An 8612-nucleotide genomic window follows, 5' to 3' on the forward strand; every position below is an offset into this window, starting at 1 on the left:
AACTGAGTAAATTGAAATGAGGGAAATTAAAAGCTGTCAAAAAGGTCGGAATGAAAAGCCTGGGCTCGATAACGCTAAACAAAAAAACTTTAGTTTGCGTAATGGTAAGTTATACACAATAATTAAAAAATGGAAATTTGAAAAAATGGACTTTCAAAGCTAAGCTGTCAGAGCTATCAGAATGAAAGGGCTACGCTTGGCAATGGGTAATAAAAAATTTAGACTGTGTAACTGATCAATCAGTTATTGAAGTAACTGAAAAAGGGCAATTCAGAAAAAAAAACAAATTAATAGTAGTCAGAATGCTCACAATAAAAGAATGTTCGATGGCGCTAATTACGAAAAGTAAGAGTGTTTAAGCGATCGACGGAATAAGTAAAATTCAAAAAATATTTAGGCGGACACTTAAGCTAACACCCACCGGTGTGGCGCAGTGGTTGCGGCGCTCGACTCTTACCAAGGGTGCGGGTTCGAATGACGGCCTCTGCGGCTGCTTTTCGATGAGGACTAAAAAGCGGCCATGGCTCTCCTCAGCTATCCCAAGATATACGTGGTGAAAGATACGTTTCGCTGGGTGAGCTTGTTGTGGTCATGTATATTTTGCAATGAGAGTCAGATCTTTTTCTGTTGATTGCCGTTGACTGAAATCTTCCAAAAGCCCCATATCGGCGGCTATGTTCCGTCTAATACGCTCGGCACTCTGGCATCACCGTTTGGCTAGCCGTTCCTCTCTGTGTTCGGGCGTCTACACTGCTCCTTTCGCCTTTTATTGCGAAAGCAATACTACTTTCACTTTCAAGCCTTTGCGGTGCGACAGCGATGCACATAAAACGACCTTTCGCATGACCTCTGTGTGACGTCACGCCCCAAAGCTGGCAAAACGGGGGCGGCGGTCGCTTCGGTGGTCGACGGCCGAGGTGCCCCTGTATCAGCCGCCACCATGAAAAGCCGCAACACCGAAACGACTGAAGAAGTTACAATAGCGTTCGCTTGCGTCGGAACACAAGCCAATTTCATAATCAGCAATAGCAAAACGGCTATTTGGAATTTTGGAAAGGGTAGGGTCTCGCCGGAAACGGCAAGGATTCTGGCCAGTAGACGAGTAAACAGGAAAATTCGCCTAGTTTGGACCCCTGCACACACGTCCGTTCCTGGCCACGAGGCTGCCCACGAGTTAGCCCGAGCTCTCTACTTCGGGTAACTGTGGAGCCGCCCGATTGCCGGAACATGGACGAGCGTCTGCAAAATTATACGGAGATTCTTCGAAATTACAGGTTAAGCAGGAGACTGGTGCCACCACCGGATAAAAGTCTAAACAATAGGGAGGGAGTCGCATGGCGGCGCCTACAAGCTGGGAACTTTGTAAACCCGGTGTGGGCATATTATGTCCAAATGGAAGATAGGAGAAACGATAAATGCAAGCACTGTGGGGAGAGAGCGACCCTCGACCATTTAATCTGGGAATGTACTAGCTTCCCAGGGGCTAAAACAAATATAAATTGTAGAGAAGCCTGGGAAGCCCTGCTGCGGAGCGAGATCCCTGCTCCACAGCTACAAGTCATCCGCCTGACGGAAGAAGCCGCGAAGAGCCAAGACCTCTTTGCCTGCTTCTGATCGCGGAGGTCTCTGCTCCCGTCACTTAGGCCTGCGTGCCGGGGGAGGGAATTGGGGGCCTCCTAATCTGGTGGAAAATAATGTTATCATCATCATCATCTGGGCGACCAACTCGCGCCGTCCGTGAGAGACGGCGGTACGCATGAATGGCGGCCTATCTTCCGCTCTCTCCGCCAGGAGTGCCACAGGTGTTATGACGTCACGCCTCAAAGCAGGGCGACCACCTCGCGCCGTCCGTGAGAGACGGCGGTGCGCATGACTACGCCACTAAAGGAAGAGCCTCAAGGAGAGAAATTTACTAAAACTAATCCAGGCATACGTAATAAGCAGAATCAGTTACGCCACGCCCTACCTGGGCATCAAGGCCGGTGAAAAAGAGAAGTTAGACTGCCTGATTCGAAAATGCGTTAAGAAGGCGCTAGGACTGCCCATGGGTACCTCGAGCGAACGACTGCTCGAACTCGGGGTGCATAACACGTGGGCAGAATTGGCGGAGGCAGTGCGAGTCTCCCACTTAGAGAGACTAAGCACGACCGAGACGGGCAGGGTAATCCTTGCAAAAGTAGGCCTCAACCCAGACAGAGGAGTTCAAAAAAAAGTCACAATTAATAGTGAAATCAGGAATGCCTTGGTAGTCCCCCCCTTCCCTAGGAATATGCATCCAGAATTTAATGTCGAAAGAAGAACCAAACGAGCTGAAGCTCTAGAGCGACGGTTCAAGAACATGGGAGCAAAGGAAGTAGTCTATGTTGATGCGGCAAGTGGCAGAACAGGTGCGGCGGTAGCTTCGGTAGTCGATGGCCGAGGGGCACCGGTATCCGCGGCAGCCATCAGAGGCCGCAACATAGAGACTGCGGAGGAAGTTGCGATAGCGCTAGCTTGCGTAGGAACAGAAGCCAAGTTCATAATTAGCGACAGCAAAACTGCCATTCAAAATTTTGGGAAGGGGAGGATATCGCCGGAGGCGGCCAAAATCCTCACCCAAAGAACAATAAATAGGAAAATGCAGTTAATTTGGACACCCGCTCACGCTGCCGTCCCTGGTAACGAGGCGGCTCACGAGCTAGCCCGAGCTCTCTACTTCCGGGTAGCCGTCGAGCCCCCCGAACACTGGGCATACGACGAGCGTCTGCAAAATTACAGGGAAATCATCGACCATTATAAATTGGGACGTAGACTGGTACCCCCGCAAGATGTTAGACTAAATAATAGAGAAGCTGTCGCGTGGAGGCGGCTACAAAGTAACACGTTCATGAACCCGGTCTGGGCGTTTTACGCGCTACCAGACCTTGGGGACAAGGATCTGTGCAAACAATGTGGGGCGAGTGAGACCCTCGACCACATAATTTGGGAGTGCCCACAATCTCCAGGGATAGGGCAAATTATTACAAGTAGAGAAGCCTGGGATGCCCTGCTGCGAAGCGCGGACCCTGCGATCCAGCACCGTACCATCCATCTGGCGGAAGAGGCCGCAAGAAGCCAAGGGCTACCTGCCAGCCTCTAATCCGCGGGCGGACGACTCCCCGTTTCCGGTGGAATTAAAAGTTGTACAACCAACCGCCTACTGCTAAGGATGTTTTCGAAACCTACCGGGCTTAACCAAGCTAAGCCTCTGCCAACGTTTTTACTCTCATTCTCTCTTTGCTTCTGCTATGCGACGCTTTTTACGCTCTATACAACGGCTATGTTCTGATAGAGGCGAAACAGTGAGACATCCGAGGTCTGTGCGATGTCAGTGCACGGCAAAGATTCCCAGGTATCACCTGCATTCTTTATACCCTTTTTAACACATCTGCACGTTGGCCTCTACTGTACAAGGCCCTGCACAAAGTCAATGATTTAATGATTTATTTATAGGAAGGGAAAGGCGCGGTAACTGTCTCACTTGTTTTGTGTGGACACCGAATACAAAGGCATTGAGAACATGTCACACATTGCATAGCTCAATTTCCTTCGTGTTATTGTTGACAAATGACTGCTCAAAAACCTAATGTCACGCATTGCATAGCTCAATTTCCTTCGTTTTACTGTTGACAAATGATTGCTTAAAAACCTAATGTCACGCATTGCACAGCTCAATTTCCTTCGTTTTACTGTTGACAAATGATTGATTGAAAACCTAATGTCACACATTGCATAGCTCAATTTCCTTCGTTTTACTGTTGACAAATGATTGCTTGAAAACCCCGCGGAAAAAGCCGCATACTTTCTGCGACTTTTCTATAAATCCTGCGGAAAAATCTTCGATCGACACACTGTACTGCGGGAGCAGCCGCCTCGTTGTTTGTGGCTGTTGGAAGAAGGAAAAGAAAATGCGCTGGCCATGCTACTGGCTCTGTATCTGAGCCACCTGCGCTTCCTTGTGCGAACAGAGAAAAAGTAGAAAGGAAAGAAAAAGAAGGAGGGAAAGACGCGCGCCACAACAGCCGTCGTCCACCACTTAATCGGTGACGGGTGCTAGTTTCCCATTGTGTCTTTAATGTACATTTTTTTGCATTTTTATGTCCATGTTTTTTTTTTTCCATCTAAATTATTTTTTTTTATTTTAGGGAGTTTAGCTCATTTTCTTTTATCTTAAATTGGATTAAGCCTGGCAAAGCTTTGCTGGTCCGGGCTCCCTCTCTCTTTCTTTTACATTTTTTTCGTCATATTCTGAGAGGAATAATAAAAGGAATAATAAAAAGGCGCTATGATGGCCTACAACAGATAACGATTAATAGCTGGCTAGCCCCCGCTGCTAGTGGCGTTGAACGACCAGTTCCAGCCCCGTAGGGCCAGGAACAGCCACCCTTCACCACCTCCCTGGGAACAGCCGCCTCAGTCTGACTTGGCATACGGTGTGTAAGAAAGGGTCAGTCGCGTCTCTAAAGACTGACCTGGCGTCCATGCGGCGCCTTTGATTTGGCGCTCCTCAAACGCCGCAACACAGAGCATACAGAAATAGACGCGGTACAACAGGCATCAGCGGCGTTTCAAATTGGTTGGCAGCAAAGGAAAGGTGCTGTATCTGCCACAATTCTCCGCGAACACCTTAACTATTGAATATTTTCTAGCTTACCGAGCTGTAAAGAAAAGGAGGAAGGCGGCAGTGAAAACAGAGAAATCGGTGCCGTAGTGGAAGGCTTCGGACGACTTCCCCACAGACACTTTCGCCTCATCGCACTTTAGTAGCCCGAAGTGCCCTTATAATTTCTATTGGGCGGACGCAGTCAATGTACGTACGTATCGCCCACTGCGTTGCGTGCCCTGCATACGTCGGAAACGCGAGGAGGAGGAAGAACATTTATTTCCGCCGAATATGGCGCGGCAGCCACCTACGGGTCCGCATGCAGGCGTCCGGGGAGGCAGTCTGTCGCACCGCGGCCAGAGGACACCCGGCCCCGTCCAGGAGAAGAGGCCTTCAGCCTCGGCCGCCAGGCGGACGGCGAATCGCTGCGTTTTTTCGTCGGAGCTTCTTAGCGTGGTCTCCCATTCATCGCTAGTTTTAATCGCGTTGCGCCCTGGGGCACGAACGCATCTCCATATTATATGATCTAATGTTGCCACGTGGCCGCCAAATTTACAAATTTCGGTTTCTTCACCGTCCCCCTTCCGCCCTCTGCCACCCGTCTAACTCCTCCACAGGGGCGAAAAGAAATTTCGAGCTTGGAGTCTTCTTCAGTCGTACGATTCCTTTTTACTCAGGGATATCTAACCGGTGGTGGTCTTCCTTCAGGTTGTCGGTTACATCCCTAAAGGTACCAATACATTCTTTGGTTTTAGATGTTGTGGAGGCGTCCGCAGCACACCGAGGTAGCGAGGAGCGGGCGAGCATGTGGGCAGCCTCGTTGCCGGCGAGACCGGCGTGTGCTGGGTTCCAGATTATGGTCACGCTTTCGGCGAGAGACGACTCGTTCAGAATTTTTGCAGCACGATTGCTGACTCTACCCTTGCTAAAATTCCTAATCGCCGCTTTGCTATCGCTGATGAAGTGTTTCACGCCTGGTCGTGCAATGGCAATGGCTATTGCAATCTCCTCCGCCTCTACCGGCGGTAGATCTCGGTTTCTTTCGATTCCTATGGCGATCCCGGTGTCTAATAGGGCGACCGAGGTTACGTCGCCTTCTTTCCCGATCGCTGCATCGGTGTAGGCGACCGATCCCGGCGGGAGTTTGTCCGATTTGTTAGCAAGGTGCTTAGCTCTGCTTTTCCTCCTCCCCTCGTCGTGACGGGGTGCATGTTCTTCGGTATGGGCGAGACGTATAGATGCTTTCTGATTTCTCGATCTATGCTTTCTCTGACACCTTCGCCTTCCCCGGGTGCTAGTAGGTTTACCCAGTCGAGGATTTGCCTACCCGCCACCGTTCCTGCGAGTCGCTCTCTCTGGGAAAGCCTGACCGCCGCAGCTAACTCTTTCCACTCATTATGCAACCCCATTTTCTCTAGAATGCCGTTAGAAGTAGTTATGGGGAGTCCTAGAGCGCACTTCGTGCATCTCTTAATTATGGTGTTTAATTCGTGTTCTTCGGTCTTGTTGATATTTAGGAATGGAGTCGCGTAGCACATTCTGCTCGTGACAAAAGCTTGTACGAGTCTGAGTCTACTAGCCTCCGTGAGACCACTCCTTCTGTTGGACGTCTTCTTAAATACTCTGACTACGAGCTCCGCCTGATCTTTTAATTTCTTAATCAGAAGTCCCGAAAGTAGATGAAATTAGAATATTAGGTATGATTATCAACCGTCGGAAACGCGAACCCTTTGATGTGCCGTACCGCAGCCTACGCCACACGGGGTGTGACTACAAGTCAGAGCACGTGCGGGCTGGTTTGGAAAAAAATGTTCGACTGTTATTACTGATGAGACTTGAGCTTCGTTAGTTGAGGGGGGGGGGGGGGGGGGCTAGGGCATGTGAAAAATTGGGGAGGAGCGGGGCACAGCCCTAACACTGGCTCCAGGAGTAAATTAGGGACCACCGAAAAGATGCTGTGCAGGGGGAAGGGGAAGGAAGACATGAGAAGAGGAGGGAGGAGTTGGCAAAGGCCAGATAGGGGGGATTTGAATGCGTCCGCTGCGATCAATGCGACGAACCAGAATGCAATAAATCTTGTCTACACCGGGAAACGAACCTTCATCGAACCGCCAACATAATATGATGAGACGAAAAGTCGCACTAACACCATTTTTTATTGCCAGGAGACAAACTTAAAACAGTGTAGAAAATGAAAGCCACAAGCAGAAGCGACAAGAAGCTTGAGCATGGATGTTGTTGCTATTACGACCACACGAAGCTTACAGATAGGCCTAGCAGCTTGAAATTTGTAAATATATATGTAGAAAACGGGATATTTGTAGCGTATACCTTATGTGGGCGAGAGTAAGTATAATAGAAGAGAACGGCGCAATTTAGAGCGAGCTATTGCGTCCAAAAAAGCAACGGTGAGGTGTATTCGTTCCGAAGTGGGCGGTCAGCGCGTCGCCATGTCAACGCATCCCGCAACGCACGCAGCAACGGGCGTACGCCGGGATGTGATGCGTGTGTGCGCCCGCAAGACAGGACACGCTACATACGGATCTGTGCATGCGCATTCGTTACCCGAATCGTCGCGGCGTACACCCAACTAAAAGTGTCTATAGTTTCGCGCACAGTGAGGACTCGTTGATCGATTCTGTCCGCGTGCTCCTAGCTATATATACACCACAAACACCTCCGCACAATCAACGGATTGAGTGATGCGCAGCTTACACAGGCTATCGTTATGACGTCACTTCTTTGGCAGCGACGGCGCGCGCTCAGCTTGGCTCATGCTGTGCCGCGCGAAATGGCTCGGTGACTAGCGTAGTATTGCCTCCACAACAAATCGAAAAACGCTTGCAAAGGTGTCAAACTGATCAGTATGGAAAGCCTATCTGTTAATTCTATGTAGAGGTGTGCAATAAATATAGACAGCAAGAGGTAAAACTTTGAATAGTGAAAAAGCATCGTTAATATGTGCATGCATAAAACGCTATCGGATCCCGCATACCCTTAACGGCGGATGGTAAATTTACGCATAAATGTTTACACTAACACACAATTTCCTTCCCTCATGATTTGTTTCTGTTTTCATGGTGGCGGGGGAAGAAAGCCCCATTGCCTGTCTCTTCTGTAGCACACAGTTAAAACGTCAATGTTCGTGATTGTTTGTATTTTTATAATTGCTTATTAGGCAAGAAAAGGTGTAGCACTAGTCAGATTATTTCTGGGGCACTAGAAACACGTTGTAAGGCCGCATCTCCGTTTTTCGGGAATGCGAAATCTGATCTTTTTCTGCTTCGGCGAGCTGTAGCAGTAGCATTAGTAAAACAAGGCTAAAATATATGCGGAGGAAAAAAGCTACTAATAGTAGGTGACTTCAAGGCACAACCTCAAGCAAAGGGTTACAGGAGACAATGCTCCAAAGGCAGGCAACTATGAGAAGATATTCAGGAGCAAGGCACTGTATAACAACCCAAACAGCCCGACAAGAAAAGGAAATAGTGTCAGCCAGGACACGTCTCCGAACCTCACACTTTCAAAGACCATAGAAGGTCTAGAGCGGTACGACCTGGAATTAAACCCAGGCAGCGACCATTATATCATAGTAATTATTATAGAAGGAAGGTCGAAAGAGCGAAAAACCAAGAAACGCAAAATCACTGAGTGGGACAAGTCTAGATACTGGAGAACCGCCGAGGAAATTCCGCCCATAAGCAGCATCGAGGAGTGGTGTAACAGGCTTAAACAAGGTGTCCAAAATCACACCGAAATGGTACATGGGGAGGATGCTCCAGACGTGGTAGATAGCCGGCTATTGCACATGTGGGAAGCCAAGCAGAGTCTCCAAAAAAGATTTAAGAAACAAAAATGGAATAGATGTCTTAGAAGGAGGACAGCGAAGCTTAAAAAAGAAATAGAAGACAACGCACAAAACCTATGCGAGCAAAACTGGGGCGACAGATGCGATCAAATGGAAAACGAAATGGGCATGGCTAAGACATGA

The sequence above is a fragment of the Amblyomma maculatum genome, chromosome 10 (assembly GCF_055883805.1).
Source record: "Amblyomma maculatum isolate TAMU_Amacu chromosome 10, ASM5588380v1, whole genome shotgun sequence".
Lineage (NCBI taxonomy): Eukaryota > Metazoa > Arthropoda > Arachnida > Ixodida > Ixodidae > Amblyomma > Amblyomma maculatum.